The sequence below is a fragment of the Chiloscyllium plagiosum genome, unplaced genomic scaffold (genome assembly GCF_037043375.1).
Source record: "Chiloscyllium plagiosum isolate Xiang-an unplaced genomic scaffold, Cpla_swu_hap1 HiC_scaffold_3, whole genome shotgun sequence".
Classification (NCBI taxonomy): domain Eukaryota; kingdom Metazoa; phylum Chordata; class Chondrichthyes; order Orectolobiformes; family Hemiscylliidae; genus Chiloscyllium; species Chiloscyllium plagiosum.
This window is the reverse complement of record NW_028270141.1, coordinates 12,224,267-12,240,906: the sequence shown is the minus strand read 5'-3', so window position 1 is coordinate 12,240,906 and position 16,640 is coordinate 12,224,267. Positions and strand designations below refer to the sequence as shown.

At 54.0% G+C, this 16,640-nt stretch overlaps 2 protein-coding genes across 7 annotated transcripts in view; one reads left to right on the top strand and one right to left on the bottom strand.

Moving 5' to 3' along the window:
* The window catches only part of LOC122540933 (structural maintenance of chromosomes protein 6-like), a 78,358-nt gene extending 69,281 nt beyond the window's left edge, over positions 1-9,077 (bottom strand). The window contains exon 1 of the mRNA XM_043677256.2: positions 8,924-9,077. The gene's annotated coding sequence lies outside the window, so the exon portion shown is untranslated. The remainder of the gene's footprint in view (positions 1-8,923) is intronic.
* A 76-nt stretch (positions 9,078-9,153) lies between these two features.
* The window catches only part of gen1 (GEN1 structure-specific endonuclease), an 86,214-nt gene continuing 78,727 nt past the window's right edge, over positions 9,154-16,640 (top strand). For all 6 annotated transcript variants that reach the window (XR_015752397.1, XM_087977561.1, XM_043677287.2 and 3 more), the window contains exon 1: positions 9,154-9,284. The gene's annotated coding sequence lies outside the window, so the exon portion shown is untranslated. The remainder of the gene's footprint in view (positions 9,285-16,640) is intronic.

Here is a 16,640-nt window from a genome sequence, read left to right as displayed (position 1 = left end):
GGGTTGAAGTGTTCCGAGGTGGAAGATGAGGCGTTCTTCCTCCAGGCGTCTGGTAGTGAGGGAGTGGCGGTGAAGGAGGCCCAGGATCTCCATGTCCTCGTCAGAGTGGGAGGGGTAGTTGAAATGTTGGACCACGGAGCAGTTTGGTTGATTGGTGCGGGTGTCTCGGAGATGTTCCCTAAAGCGCTCTGCTAGGAGGCGCCCAGTCTCCCCAATGTAGAGGAGACCGCATCGGGAGCAACGGATACAATAAATGATATTAGTGGATGTGCAGGTAAAACTTTGATGGATGTGGAAGGCTCCTTTAGGGCCTTGGATAGAGGTGAGGGAGGAGGTGTGGGCACAGGTTTTACAGTTCCTGCGGTGGCAGGGGAAAGTGCCAGGATGGGAGGGTGAGTAATAGGGGGGCGTGGACCTGACCAGGTAGTCACGGAGGGAACAGTCTTTGCGGAAGGCAGAAAGGGGTGGGGAGGGAAATATATCCCTGGTGGCGGAGTCTTTTTGGAGGTGGCGGAATTGTCGGCGGATGATTTGGTTTTTGCGGAGGTTTGTAGGGTGGAAGGTGAGCACCAGGGGCATTCTGTCCTTGTTACAGTTAGAAGGGTGGGGTCTGAGGGCAGAGGTGTGGGATGTGGACGAGATGCGTTGGAAGGCATCTTTAACCAGGTGGGAAGAGAAATTGCGGTCTCTAAAGAAGGAGGCCATCTGGTGTGTTCTGTGGTGGAACTGGTCCTCCTGAGAGCAGATATGGCGGAGGCGGAGGAGTTGGGAATACGGGATGGCATTTTTGGAAGAGATAGGGTGGGAAGAGGTGTAATCCAGGTAGCTGTGGGAGTCGGTGGGTTTGTAAAAAATGTCAGTGTCAAGTCGGTCGTCACTGATGGAGATGGAGAGGTCCAGGAAGGGGAGGGAGGTGTCAGAGATGTTCCAGGTAAATTTAAGGTCAGGGTGGAATGTGTTGGTGAAGTTGATGAATTGCTCAACCTCCTCGCGGGAGCACGAGGTGGCGCCAATGCAGTCATCAATGTAGCGGAGGAAGAGGTGGGGAGTGGTGCCGGTGTAATTATGGAAGATCAACTGTTCTACGTTGTGGTGAAACGGTTAAAAATTATGTCCCAATACATGTGTGAATCTAACCGGAATGGAGGTGTTGCTTAGTCCCGTGTGAATCTTATTACACACCTCCCCGTGTGAATCTTCTTATCTGTATGTAACCAGAATGGAATGTGTTTTTTAGCCTTGCTCTGCTGTTCACATGAATGTTTATATCTGGAAAAGAGTATATCAGCTGGAAAAGTCTCCAGTTCGGAGAGTCTGCTCCGGGGTTACGTTTAACCGCCGAGCGTGGGTTGTTGGCAACCGCTCTACGAGAACTGACGGCTCCCAGTTCCGGTAACATGTAGAGTGAGTATAAGCCAGACCCGTTGGTTGTGGCGACGCTGCGGGGAATAAAATGTTCATATTCTAGCAGACTCGCCTCTTGGTCGTTTGTTCTGTGTCAGACTACTCTCCTACGAACCTGACCTTGAGAATTTTTTAAAACATACGTAGCCAACAAAGAGACAGGCATAGCTGGGGCCCATACGTGTGCCCATGGCTACCCCTTTGGTCTGGAGGAAGTGGAAGGATTCAAAGGAGAAATTGTTAAGGGTGAGGACCAGTTCGGCCAAACGAATGAGAGTGTTGGTGGAAGGGTACTGTTGGGGACATCTGGAGAGGAAAAAACGGAGGGCTTGGAGTCCCTGGTCATGGCGGATGGAGGTGTAGAGGGATTGGATATCCATGGTGAAGATGAGGCGTTGGGGACCGGGGAAACGGAAGTCTTGGAGGAGGTGGAGGGCGTGGGTGGTGTCTCGAACGTATGTGGGGAGTTCCTGGACTAGGGGGGGACAGTGTTGAGGTAGGTAGAGATGAGTTCAGTGGGGCAGGAGCATGCTGAGACAATGGGTCAGCCAGGGTGGTCAGGCTTGTGGATCTTGGGAAGGAGGTAGAACCGGGCAGTGCGGGGTTCCCGGAGTATGAGGTTGGAAGCTGTGGGTGGGAGATCTCCTGAGGTGATGAGGTTCTGTATGGTCTGGGAGATGATGGTTTGGTGATGGGGGGTGGGGTCATGGTCGAGGGGGCAGTAGGAAAATACTACAGTTCTCACCATTATGCTTCTTCTGCCATGCATTTGTCTGCTCATTCAATTGGTCCAAATCACAGTGAAGAACTTTGGCATCCTCCTCACAGTTCACCCTCCCACCCAATTTTGTGTTGTATGCAGACTTGGAGATATTAGCTTTAGTTGCCTCATCTAAATCATATTGTGAATAGCTGGCATCCTAGCACCTCACCAGTCACTGCCTGCCACTCAAATAAAAACCTAAGATGGAGAAAATGTTACCTTTCATTTTAAAAGTAGTACAACAAAAGTTAGGAGCAAGCAAAGTGAAACACAGCACAGACCAGTTTAAAAGAATCACAATCAAGCAGTGCTTTGATAAGTGGACGTCATTTCTTCTTGCGTAACTTACAAAACTCCAGCATCAAATCAGAAAGAGATGGCAAAACAATACTGAACAACTCAAATGAACTGAAAATAATGCAAACAACGACAACAGCCCACAAAAAAAAAGGAAGAGAATGGAGGACAGTGCATAAAGAGGTATGTAGCGGGAAGTGAGGGAGGTGTGTATGTATGAAAATGAGGTAATCTTGGAAAATAGTTTGTAAAGTACTGCTGTAGAGGGAATAGGTTAGATAAGAACGTGAGATAAGTGAGTGATTTTAAATGTATACCACATTTGGTGGGGTTTACAAGCTTTCATGAACATGTATAAAGGTGTGCATTGTTTAATCTGCTGGTTTTCAATTTAATTCTGCATTCCTGTGTACCTGTACATGCTGTCCCATGCCTGCAAAAAGACCTGACACCATTCTGGCTTGCAATAATCAAAAGGAAGCCTTTGACCAAATTAAGATCCTTTTTTCCTGAAAAAGGTACCCTCAAAATAAAATTACTTTTGATTCTTGAATTGAACTAAACATTGTAAAGACTGAAGTCAAAGCCTTTGGTCTCTGCTCTGCCACAAACTGCATTGTCTAGATCTGGCAACTGACTGTTTTATGAACCACCTTGTTTCCAACATGTATCAAGTTCAACTCAAACATGCCTCAAAAGCAACTCTCTTGACCAAGATAAGCCATAGCTCATCAGCTGCTGAAACTCTCAACCACACCCTTGTTACGTAGACACTCAAACAATCCAAAACATCGATAATGGTCTTCATTCTACATTAATCTGAGCTCATTGAATGTTCTGCTGCATATACCTTAACTGATAAAAGTCCCACTCACCCATCAGTCCTATGCTCCCTATTTCTCACTGTCTCCTGCATTATTACTCCTCTATGTAGCTGTGGTCTTCCAATTCAGGCCTCTTGGGCATTCCTAATTTTAAGTTTCACAAATGACAGCAGTATCTTCAGCTGTCAATGCCCTAAGGTCTAGAAATCTCTCTCCAGCGCTCTGTCTTGTAAGAGTCTCCTTAAAACCCAGTTTTGGCCAAGCTTTCATTTGTCTTTCCTAATGTCTGCTCATCTCAAACAGTGCCAATTGTTTCCCAGGCACATGACCATGCTCTCCAAGACTAACGGATTTATACCTTGTCCTAAAGCAAGGCACACCTTTGGTGGCCTAAAGAGGACTCTGATTGTGACTTCTTTCCCTTGATATTCCTTAGTTTCAGACAACTACATCACGAAGTATTGCACCCATATCATCACTCACCACTGCACTGAGACTCTCTTTTATTAGTAAAGCTATCCCACATTCTTTTCCTTTTTGTCTATTCCACAAGAATATCAGCTACTCTTGGAATACTGATTCCCAATTTTGGTCTCCCTGCAACTCTGATAGCTATCAAATCATATTCATTTATTTTTACCTGCACTGTCGACTCATCTATCTTGTTAAGAATGCAGCATGCACTCAATGAAAAAGCCTGAAGATATGACCTTATAGATTCATTATTTACTCTGGTTCTGTTGTCTACTGCACTGCTCTGTATTCCATATTCCAAATCTTCTACCCCTTACTGTCAACAACAATTATCATTCACCTCTTCACTAACCTACACATCTGCTCTCTTTCTTTCTGAATTTCAAACGCCCCTTCAATCAAACACCTCTCCAATTGAGTTGTAAACTAATTAGTTTAGATTAAAAAGGCACATATGGAGCAAACATTGGAGAAATTTGATATTTTGCAGCAGAATTTCATGTCCAACAGGAAACAACAAGTCTGTGGGATGACAAGATGGAAGTGTGGATCACTATCAAACTGGAGTTTGAATTCCAATTTCTCCATTTGTGATCACTGAAACTTTAGCACCAGGCCTGCTGGAAAATTATTTCTAATTTACACACATTTTGACATGCTAAAAAGAGGCAGTTGCTCCATTGCTACGTTCAGTTTAAAAAAAAATTAATGTACACATCTATTTCAGTGACAATTTCAGCAACATTCAACAAAAAGACAATACTGGCACAGCACTGAAATACTGGCCCTTTTTACTAGATGTACCTCAAGATACACTGCTGAAAGAAATTCTTGGGAAATTTAAACTTCTGATGGGCAACTACCCAACATCTGAAACCTTCCCGAAAAATCTTCAACTCTGACTTAAGATATCATGAAGGAAGGTTCCAACTCTTTTAGTTTGACAGTTACCCAGGTACTGTTATATAGATTTTTAAAAAACATGTCCATCTCCTGAGTAAAATATAACAGATTCCATTAACTCCCTTCATATTCATTCATCGACGCCCCCACCCCAAAGTCCTATCTTGCCCTCAACCTGTCGCAGCCCCTTCCTCTTCAACCACCTCCTGCCATTCTGCCCCTTAAACAGCTACATAAATGACAAATACAGCTTTACATTTATATACATCAATTTGTGAACCCGGGATAACTCAGAGCATTTTAACCACTGAACTCTCACTTAGCAGGCTCCCACAAGAGCATTGTGGGAATGATTAGAAAATCTGTCACTATGTTGATTGAAGGATAAACAATGGTCAAACAGTAGGTTTAAAGAGCTTTGGATCAGAAAAGATACAAACTATTGAGAAAATCTCCATGTAGTTTCAGTTATCAATAATTTCATTGGAAAAATTAGAGTAATGCCACTTCAGTACCATTGTCATGCTGTAACATTTCTGGAAATTATAGGCAATTATATCTAATAGAAATGCTGGAACTGCCACATCAAGCAATTGCTTGAAGTCAAAACATTAAAATTAGTGTCATGTTTTCATGAAACTATACCTCCCCCCCCCCCCCCGCCAAAGGATTATCAGGAAGTAAACACAACAGTTAAATAATTTTACCAACCTCTTTCAGTCGCAACATTATTTGAAATACACTTGGTTCATAATTTCTCAAGGCACTATATTACAAACTTTCAAATCAACATGACATTCTGAAATTAGTTATTTCTAAGGCTTCTCAGCCTGCTATTTATGCATAATCAGATTCTTTTGCTGAAGTAGCTAGAGTAACTATAATTAACACTTAACTAGCTTTTTCACCTCATATCTCGTCTTCTCTCACTGGCATTCATTATTCTTGTTCTTGCTATGAAAGAGATTTCATAATATTTGTCAAACATGCACACATTGTACTCCACTAAAATATCTGATCTCCTGTTTATTTTATGGGGACTTTATGCCCAAATTCACAGAATTTAAAGTATAATCTCCTGGAAGTTCAACAATAACCAGAAGTGTTTAATTGAGTACTCGATTACATAAAAAAGGATTGAGGATACTTAAACGCACAGGACCAACGCATAGGTCAGTCTGAATGATGTACCAAACTAGAACTTTAAGGACAGAGGTAACATGTTCATTCATGTATAAACAAACAATCAGTAACTGAGGAAGTGTTTGTTTGGAAACCATGCCAACACTTACAACAAACACAAGAGTGACATTATTGAAGATGATGATTAATTCAACATAATATAAAAAGAAACAATCAAAGCTCAAAATATCATGCCGTTTACACAAACTGAGTGAGCTAAGATTCTTAGGCAACTGAACAGTTTGGAGGTGGGAACAAGTTACGGAGAGGAAGAAATGGTCAACTGTTCCCTAATACAGGAAATCTGTAGTCAAAACTTGAATTAAATCTGAAGAAAATCAGTTCATCTAACCTGCAACATATGTTGTAAATTGTGACTTTTAACTGATAAGTCAGCAACTTTTCATAAGTGAACTGGCCACCTTGTGTCTTATTACCAACCAATGGAAGCATTGAAGGAAGACCATTAGAATCACTGAGATGTACAGCATGGAAACAGACCCTTCAGTCCATCTCAACCATGCTGACCAGATATCCTAAACTAATCTAGTTCCAAATTATGTTGACCAACAGAACAGTCATAAGGACCATCTCAATACAGAATCTGGGAACAAAGGCTAATGAACTGTCTTTCCAGACATTCCCCCTCTGTTCAATAATCAATTTTCCTTGCTTGTTCATCTGTGTGTACATGTAAAGGGGAGCTTATAAAGGAACTTGTTTTAATTATCAAGGTTATATACTGACAGTTTATAACTTTACCTAGAATTAGTCTAACTACTTGTAATAAAAGGTAATTTGAGTTCAGCACAGAAACCCAATTTGTGTTACCTATGGATTGAGGCATGAAAGCCAGGTAAATGGGAAACTTTTGTGTATTATATAACACCTCTAACTTCTGTGATTATTCTGTGAATAAAGCAGATTGATTTCCAGTGCACTACCCCAGTTACTCATAACAGCTGATATAAAGGCAATGCAATGGGAAACTATAGGGTAGCTAGAGAAAAATGATTTCCACTGATCAGCAGAACTAAGGATAGAAATACCAGTTTAAGAGTTAGACTTTGCAGGAGTTAAATTAGGAAATGGTTCCAAACACAAAAGGTAGAAGTTTGTAACTCTCTTCCACAAACAGCAACTGATGCTCAACCAATTGTTCATTTTAAATCTGGGCTCAACAGATTTCTGTTGCCCAAATGTTTTAAGGGACATTGGCAAAGGCAAGTTTGTGCAGCTGAAACACAGATTAAAGGATATTATACCTATAGGTCAGTGAGCAAACCTACACCCGATACAGATTAAAGTGCCAACTCTTGTTTCTATGTTTATAACTGAACCTCAACTCCCCATTTAAATTGATCAATTCACATTCCCATGAAGTGTCCAGTGGATCCTACACACATGGAGTTTAAATGAGTACAAAGTTAAACACGTCCTCGCGTTTAAACAACTTGCGCACACACACACTACTCAAGCACATAGTTATAATGATAACAAATGCGACAGCTCAAAGCAGTGGTCCAGCAAATAGCTGTTAAATAGCTGAAATTAATACAAACAGTGTGTAGAGATTCTGGTGTTGGCCTGGGGTGAACAAAATCAAAAGTCACACAATAGATTTACTTAAATCACAAGCTTTCACAGTGCTGTTCCTTCATCAGGTGTAGTCACAATTCAAACATATTAATTACTGAAATATAAAATTTTGGTTTATTTTATAGGAAACAAAGATGGGTTCAGAGCCACTCTAGAATTTAATCTGCTTGAATCAGAAAAAAATCACCACTCTGGTACTGAGAGCTTGGGTGTATCTGATGTTAGCTGAAAATGTGTTGTTGGAAAAGCGCAGCAGGTCAGGCAGCATCCAAGGAGCAGGAGAATCGACGTTTCAGGCATGAGCCCTTTTTCAGGAATGATTCATTCCTGAGAAAGGGCTCATGCCCGAAACGTCGATTCTCCTACTCCTTGGATGCTACCTGACCTGCTGCGCTTTTCCAGCAACACATTTTCAGCTCTGATCTCCAGCATCTGCAGTCCTCACTTTCTCCTGTATCTGATGTTAGTGAACGTTTGACAGCAACATTGCTCAGTGGTTAGCACTGCTGCCTCACAGCAGCAGGGACCCAGGTTCAATTCTCACTTTGGGCGACTGTCTGTGTGGAGTTTGCACATTCTCCCTATGTCTGCGTGGGTTTCCTCCAGGTGCTCCGGTTTCATCCCACAATCCAAAGATTAGGTGAATTGGCTGTGCTAAATTGCACGTAGTGTTAGGTGCATTAGTTATGGGTTAATTTTAGGGTGGGTTGCTCTTCGGAGGGTCAGTCTGGACTTGTTGGGCTGAAGGGCCTGCTTCCATACCGTAGGAAATCTAATCTATTACTTCTTATAGATCAGACTAAGACATAAATTAACCTTCATTGTCGGAATACGACATAGTCCTAATGCACCTGTTGCAAAAAGCTACCGAGGAACTAATGGTGGCTGAAAGAAAGATTTACAAGAGTGATAGCTGAATAGAGATTGCATTCATCTCTTTAAAAATGTTCATCTGATAGAGATTTGTAAAGTGAAAAGAAGTGTTAAATCAGCCAAATGCCAAACAACAAATATTTATACTTGGAGGAGAGGCCAAAACTAGAGACCATAAACATATGATAAGGCAAATACATAATGAAGAGAAAGAGTTCTTAAACCTGGAGGAGTGATAATATCACAAGACTTAGATAAGGCGAATACACAGAAGCACATGGGGGAAAAGAGGAGAATACAGGGTCATACTTATAGGGTTAGAAGAGGAGGGGTAAAAGTTTCAGTGGAGCCTAAACACCGACATGAAACAGCTGAGCCACATAGGGCGACATGTGCTGGAAGACCATACAATTCTCCCTCTTAGACCCTCTCCCCACTCTCTAACCCCTTCCCCCGCCCTCCTCCCGGGTGACTGACTGCCCTGGGGCCCGTGAGACACATCTGGGCATCAACCGAGAGAAACCTGCCGTAGTTGTCGCACAAGGAGCTGCTCGCCGACCGGGAATACGGAAGCCACCAGGACAGCACACAATACCAGACTCACCGCGATCGCTCACGACCCAAATCCGCCGAAACTCAAGTTCAAACTTCAACCGCTGTGCGCACGCGCCGGAACAAACGGCCGCCGCTGGCCGCGCTTCACTTCCGGCCTGCGCATGTGCGCTGAGGCTGGCCACCAGGAACCTCAATCCGACAGATTCCAAACTGCGTTTGCCCGTCTTTCCACCGCGCTGTGTACACGCTTGCCCATCCCGTCTTTCAGGCGCAGACTGTCCGCATGCGCGGTGGTAGCGGCAGCATTGCGCAGGTTCGGTCGCCGTCACGGTCTCGCTCCCAAGGTAGTGCGCATGCGCCTGCTTGCCGAGCTGTTTTTAACGGTTGGACGTGTTCGCTTATGATTCCAGGTTTGTGGTTGTCATTCAAACGCTGCGATAATTTCTCACTGTTATCTATACCGTCTATATTCATCTTATCATTCCCTACATTTGTTAGCTTCCCGGAGCTGAGTGCGTGAAATTTGAATTGACAGAAACGGCGCAAAACGTGAAAGGGGATAGGGACAGAGAGATAAAACCTGTACTCATGGAATAAACAGTTTATAGAGAAAGGGGGACACAACTGGGGAGGGGGGGAGAAAGGGGGACACAACTGGGGAGGGGGGGGAGAAGGGGGGAGAAAGGGGGACACAACTGGGGAGGGGGGGGAGAAAGGGGGACACAACTGGGGAGGGGGGGAGAAAGGGGGACACAACTGGGGAGGGGGGGAGAAAGGGGGACACAACTGGGGAGGGGGGGAGAAAGGGGGACACAACTGGGGAGGGGGGGAGAAAGGGGGACACAACTGGGGAGGGGGGGAGAAAGGGGGACACAACTGGGGAGGGGGGGAGAAAGGGGGACACAACTGGGGAGGAAAGGGGGACACAACTGGGGAGGGGGGAAGAAAGGGGACACAACTGGGGAGGGGGGAGAAAAGGGGGACACAACTGGGGAGGGGGGAAGAAAGGGGACACAACTGGGGAGGGGGGAGAAAAGGGGGACACAACTGGGGAGGGGGGAGAAAAGGGGGACACAACTGGGGAGGGGGGAAGAAAGGGGACACAACTGGGGAGGGGGGAGGAAAGGGGGACACAACGGGGGAGGAAAGGGGGACACAACTGGGGAGGGGGGAGGAAATGGGGACACAACGGGGGAGGAAAGGGGGACACAACTGGGGAGGGGGGAGGAAATGGGGACACAACGGGGGAGGAAAGAGGGACACAACTAGGGAGGGGGGAGGAAAGGGGGACACAACTGGGGAGGGGGGGAGAGGAAAGGGGGACACCACTGGGGAGGGGGGGGAGGAAAGGGGGACACCACTGGGGAGGGGGGGGAGGAAAGGGGGACACCACTGGGGGGGGGGGTGGAGAGAGGAAAGGGGGACACCACTGGGGGGGGGGGGGGGAGAGAGGAAAGGGGGACACCACTGGGGGGAGAGGAAAGGGGGACACCACTGGGGGGGGGGGGAGAGAGGAAAGGGGGACACCACTGGGGGGGGAGGAAAGGGGGACACCACTGGGGGGGGAGGAAAGGGGGACACCACTTGGGGGGGGGGGAGGAAAGGGGGACACCACTGGGGGGAGAGGAAAGGGGGACACCACTGGGGGGGGGGGGAGAGAGGAAAGGGGGACACCACTGGGGGGGGGGAGAGGAAAGGGGGACACCACTGGGGGGGGGAGAGGAAAGGGGGACACCACTGGGGGGGGGAGGAAAGGGGGACACCACTGAGGGGGGACACCACTGAGGGGGGAGGGGGGGGGGGAGAGGAAAGGGGGACACCACTGGGGGGAGAGGAAAGGGGGACACCACTGGGGGGAGAGGAAAGGGGGACACCACTGGGGGGGGGGAGGAAAGGGGGACACCACTGGGGGGGGGGGGGGGGAGGAGGAAAGGGGGACACCACTGGGGAGGGGGGGGGGGAAGGAAAGGGGGACACCACTGGGGGGGGGGGAGACGAAAGGGGAACACAACTGGGGAGGGGGGGAGAGGAAAGGGGGACACAACTGGGGAGGGGGGGGGAGAGGAAAGGGGGACATCACTGGGGAGAGGAAAGGGGGACACCACTGGGGAGGGGGGGGAGAGGAAAGGGGGACACCACTGGGGAGGGGGGGGAGAGGAAAGGGGGACACCACTGGGGAGAGGAAAGGGGGACACCACTGGGGAGGGGGGGGAGAGGAAAGGGGGACACCACTGGGGAGGGGAGGGGGGAGAGGAAAGGGGGACACAACTGGGGAGGAAAGGGGTCACAACTGGGGAGGGGGGGGAAGGGGGACACAACTGGGGAGGGGGGGGGAAGAGGGACACAACTGGGGAGGGGGGGGGGGGAAGGGGGACACCACTGGGGAGGGGGGGGAGGAAAGGGGGACACCACTGGGGGGGGTGGAGAGAGGAAAGGGGGACACCACTGGGGGGGGGGGGGGAGAGAGGAAAGGGGGACACCACTGGGGGGAGAGGAAAGGGGGACACCACTGGGGGGGGGGGAGAGAGGAAAGGGGGACACCACTGGGGGGGGGGGGGGAGAGAGGAAAGGGGGACACCACTGGGGGGGGAGGAAAGGGGGACACCACTGGGGGGGGAGGAAAGGGGGACACCACTTGGGGGGGGGGGAGGAAAGGGGGACACCACTGGGGGGAGAGGAAAGGGGGACACCACTGGGGGGGGGGGGGGGAGAGAGGAAAGGGGGACACCACTGGGGGGGGGGGGGGAGAGGAAAGGGGGACACCACTGGGGGGGGGAGGAAAGGGGGACACCACTGAGGGGGGACACCACTGAGGGGGGAGGGGGGGGGGAGAGGAAAGGGGGACACCACTGGGGGGAGAGGAAAGGGGGACACCACTGGGGGGGGGGAGGAAAGGGGGACACCACTGGGGGGGGGGGGGGGGGGGAGGAGGAAAGGGGGACACCACTGGGGGGGGGGGGGAAGGAAAGGGGGACACCACTGGGGGGGGGGAGACGAAAGGGGAACACAACTGGGGAGGGGGGGAGAGGAAAGGGGGACACAACTGGGGAGGGGGGGGGAGAGGAAAGGGGGACATCACTGGGGAGAGGAAAGGGGGACACCACTGGGGAGGGGGGGGAGAGGAAAGGGGGACACCACTGGGGAGAGGAAAGGGGGACACCACTGGGGAGGGGGGGGAGAGGAAAGGGGGACACCACTGGGGAGGGGAGGGGGGAGAGGAAAGGGGGACACAACTGGGGAGGAAAGGGGTCACAACTGGGGAGGGGGGGGAAGGGGGACACAACTGGGGAGGGGGGGGAAGAGGGACACAACTGGGGAGGGGGGGGGGGAAGGGGGACACCACTGGGGAGGGGGGGGAGGAAAGGGGGACACCACTGGGGAGGGGGGGGAGGAAAGGGGGACACCACTGGGGGGGGTGGAGAGAGGAAAGGGGGACACCACTGGGGGGGGGGGGGGGAGAGAGGAAAGGGGGACACCACTGGGGGGAGAGGAAAGGGGGACACCACTGGGGGGGGGGGAGAGAGGAAAGGGGGACACCACTGGGGGGGGGGGGGAGAGAGGAAAGGGGGACACCACTGGGGGGGGAGGAAAGGGGGACACCACTGGGGGGGGGAGGAAAGGGGGACACCACTTGGGGGGGGGGAGGAAAGGGGGACACCACTGGGGGGAGAGGAAAGGGGGACACCACTGGGGGGGGGGGGGAGAGAGGAAAGGGGGACACCACTGGGGGGGGGGGGGGAGAGGAAAGGGGGACACCACTGGGGGGGGGAGGAAAGGGGGACACCACTGAGGGGGGACACCACTGAGGGGGGAGGGGGGGGGAGAGGAAAGGGGGACACCACTGGGGGGAGAGGAAAGGGGGACACCACTGGGGGGAGAGGAAAGGGGGACACCACTGGGGGGGGGGAGGAAAGGGGGACACCACTGGGGGGGGGGGGGGGGGGAGGAGGAAAGGGGGACACCACTGGGGGGGGGGGGGGAAGGAAAGGGGGACACCACTGGGGGGGGGGAGACGAAAGGGGAACACAACTGGGGAGGGGGGGAGAGGAAAGGGGGACACAACTGGGGAGGGGGGGGAGAGGAAAGGGGGACATCACTGGGGAGAGGAAAGGGGGACACCACTGGGGAGGGGGGGGAGAGGAAAGGGGGACACCACTGGGGAGGGGGGGGAGAGGAAAGGGGGACACCACTGGGGAGAGGAAAGGGGGACACCACTGGGGAGGGGGGGGAGAGGAAAGGGGGACACCACTGGGGAGGGGAGGGAGGAGAGGAAAGGGGGACACAACTGGGGAGGAAAGGGGTCACAACTGGGGAGGGGGGGGAAGGGGGACACAACTGGGGAGGGGGGGGAAGAGGGACACAACTGGGGAGGGGGGGGGGGAAGGGGGACACCACTGGGGAGGGGGGGGAGGAAAGGGGGACACCACTGGGGGGGGGTGGAGAGAGGAAAGGGGGACACCACTGGGGGGGGGGGGGGGAGAGAGGAAAGGGGGACACCACTGGGGGGAGAGGAAAGGGGGACACCACTGGGGGGGGGGGGAGAGAGGAAAGGGGGACACCACTTGGGGGGGGGGGAGGAAAGGGGGACACCACTGGGGGGAGAGGAAAGGGGGACACCACTGGGGGGGGGGGGAGAGAGGAAAGGGGGACACCACTGGGGGGGGGGGGGGAGGGGGGGAGAGGAAAGGGGGACACCACTGGGGGGGGGGAGGAAAGGGGGACACCACTGAGGGGGGGAGGAAAGGGGGACACCACTGGGGAGAGGAAAGGGGGACACCACTGGGGAGGGGGGGGAGAGGAAAGGGGGACACCACTGGGGAGGGGGGGGAGAGGAAAGGGGGACACCACTGGGGAGGGGGGGAGAGAGGAAAGGGGGACACCACTGGGGAGGGGGGGGAGAGGAAAGGGGGACACCACTGGGGAGGGGAGGGGGGAGAGGAAAGGGGGACACCACTGGGGAGGGGAGGGGGGAGAGGAAAGGGGGACACCACTGGGGAGGGGAGGGGGGAGAGGAAAGGGGGACACCACTGGGGAGGGGAGGGGAGGGGAGGGGGGAGAGGAAAGGGGGACACCACTGGGGAGGGGAGGGGGGAGAGGAAAGGGGGACACAACTGGGGAGGAAAGGGGTCACAACTGGGGAGGGGGGGAAGGGGGACACAACTGGGGAGGGGGGGGAAGAGGGACACAACTGGGGAGGGGGGGGGAAGGGGGACACAACTGGGGAGGGGGGGGAAGGGGGACACAACTGGGGAGGGGGGGGAAGAGGGACACAACTGGGGAGAGGGGGGGAGGAAAGGGGGACACAACTGGGGAGAGGGGGGGAGGAAAGGGGGACACAACTGGGGAGAGGGGGGGAGGAAAGGGGGACACAACTGGGGGGACGGGGGGAGGAAAGGGGGACACAACTGGGGAGGGGGGAGGGAGGGGATGAAAGGGGGACACAACTGGGGGGAAGGGGGGAGGAAAGGGGGACACAACTGGGGGGAAGGGGGGAGGAAAGTGGGACACAACGAGGGGGGGAGGAAAGGGGGACACAACGGGGGGGGGGAGGAAAGGGGGACACAACGGGAGGGGAGGGGGGGAGGAAAGGGGGACACAACGGGAGGGGAGGGTGGTAGGAAAGGGGGACACAACGGGGGGTGGAAAGGGGGACACAACGGGGGGAGGGGGGAGGAAAGGGGGACACAACTGGGGGGGGGGAGAGGAAAGGGGGACACAACTGGGGAGGGGGGGGGAGAGGAAAGGGGGACACAACTGGGGAGGGGGGGGAGGAAAGGGGGACACCACTGGGGAGGGGGGGGGGAGAGGAAAGGGGGACACCACTGGGGAGGGGGGGGGAGAGGAAAGGGGGACACCACTGGGGAGGGGGGAAGGGGGGGGGAGAGGAAAGGGGGACAAAACTGGGGAGGGGGGGAGAGGAAAGGGGGACACAACTGGGGAGGGGGGGAGGGGAAAGGGGGACACAACTGGGGAGGGGGGGAGAGGAAAGGGGGACACAACTGGGGAGGGGGGGAGAGGAAAGGGGGACACCACTGGGGAGGGGGGGGAGAGGAAAGGGGGACACCACTGGGGAGGGGGGGGAAGAGAAAAGGGGGACACAACTGGGGAGGGGTGGAGAGGAAATGGGGACATAACTGGGGAGGGGGGGAGGAAAGGGGGACACAACTGGGGAGGGGGGGGAGGAAGGGGGGACACAACTGGGGAGGGGGGGGAGGAAGGGGGGACACAACTGTGGAGGGGGTGAAGAGGGACACAACTGGGGAGAGGGGGGGAGGAAAGGGGGACACAACTGGGGAGAGGGGGGGAGGAAAAGGGGACACAACTGGGGAGAGGGGGGGAGGAAAGGGGGACACAACTGGGGAGAGGGGGGGAGGAAAGGGGGGACACAACTGGGGAGAGGGTGGGAGGAAAGGGGGACACAACTGGGGAGAGGGGGGGAGGAAAGGGGGACACAACTGGGGAGGGGGGGGGAGGAAAGGGGGACACAACTGGGGAGGGGGGAGAGGAAAGGGGGACACAACTGGGGAGGGGGGGAGAGGAAAGGGGGACTCAACTGGGGGGAGGAAAGGGGGACACAACTGGGGAGGGGGGAGGGAGGGGAGGAAAGGGGGACACAACTGGGGAGGGGGGAGGGAGGGGAGGAAAGGGGGACACAACTGGGGAGGGGGGAGGGAGGGGATGAAAGGGGGACACAACTGGGGAGGGAGGGGATGAAAGGTGGACACAACTGGGGGGAGGGGGGAGGAAAGGGGGACACAACAGGGGGGAGGGGGTAGGAAAGGGGGACACAACGGGGGGGAGGGGGGTAGGAAAGGGGGACACAACGGGGGGGAGGAAAGGGGGACACAACTGGGGAGGGGGGGAGAGGAAAGGGGGACACAACTGGGGAGGGGGGGAAAGGGGGACACAACTGGGGAGGGGGGAGGAAAGGGGGACACAACTGGGGAGGGGGGGAGGAAAGGGGGACACAACTGGGGAGGGGGGGGAAGGGGGACACAACTGGGGAGAGGGGGGAGGAAAGGGGGACACAACTGGGGAGGAAAGGGGGACACAACTGGGGAGGAAAGGGGGACACAACTGGGGAGGGGGGAGAGGAAAGGGGGACACAACTGGGGGGACGGGGGGAGGAAAGGGGGACACAACTGGGGAGGGGGGAGGGAGGGGATGAAAGGGGGACACAACTGGGGAGGGGGGAGGGAGGGGATGAAAGGGGGACACAACGGGAGGGGAGGGGGGTAGGAAAGGGGGACACAACGGGGGGGAGGAAAGGGGGACACAACGGGGGGAGGGGGGGAGGAAAGGGGGACACAACTGGGGGGGGGGGAGAGAGGGGGGGGAGAGAGGGAGGGGGGGGAGAGAGGGGGGGGAGAGAGAGGGGGGGAGAGAGAGGGAGGGGAGAGAGAGAGGGAGAGGAGGGGAGAGAGAGAGGGAGAGGAGGGGAGAGAGAGAGAGAGGGAGAGGAGGGGAGAGAGAGAGGGAGAGGAGAGGGAGAGGAGGGGAGAGAGAGGGAGAGGAGGGGAGAGAGAGAGGGAGAGGCGGGGAGAGAGAGAGAGGGAGAGGAGGGGAGAGAGAGAGAGAGGGAGAGGAGGGGAGAGAGAGAGGGAGAGGAGGGGAGAGAGAGGGAGAGGAGGGTGAGAGGGAGGTAGAGAGAGAGGGAGGGGAGAGAGAGAGGGAGGGGGAGAGAGAGAGGGAGGGGGGAGAGGGACGGGAGAGAGAGAGAGGGAGGGGAGAGGGAGGGAGGAGAGAGAGAGGGAGGGGGGAGAGAG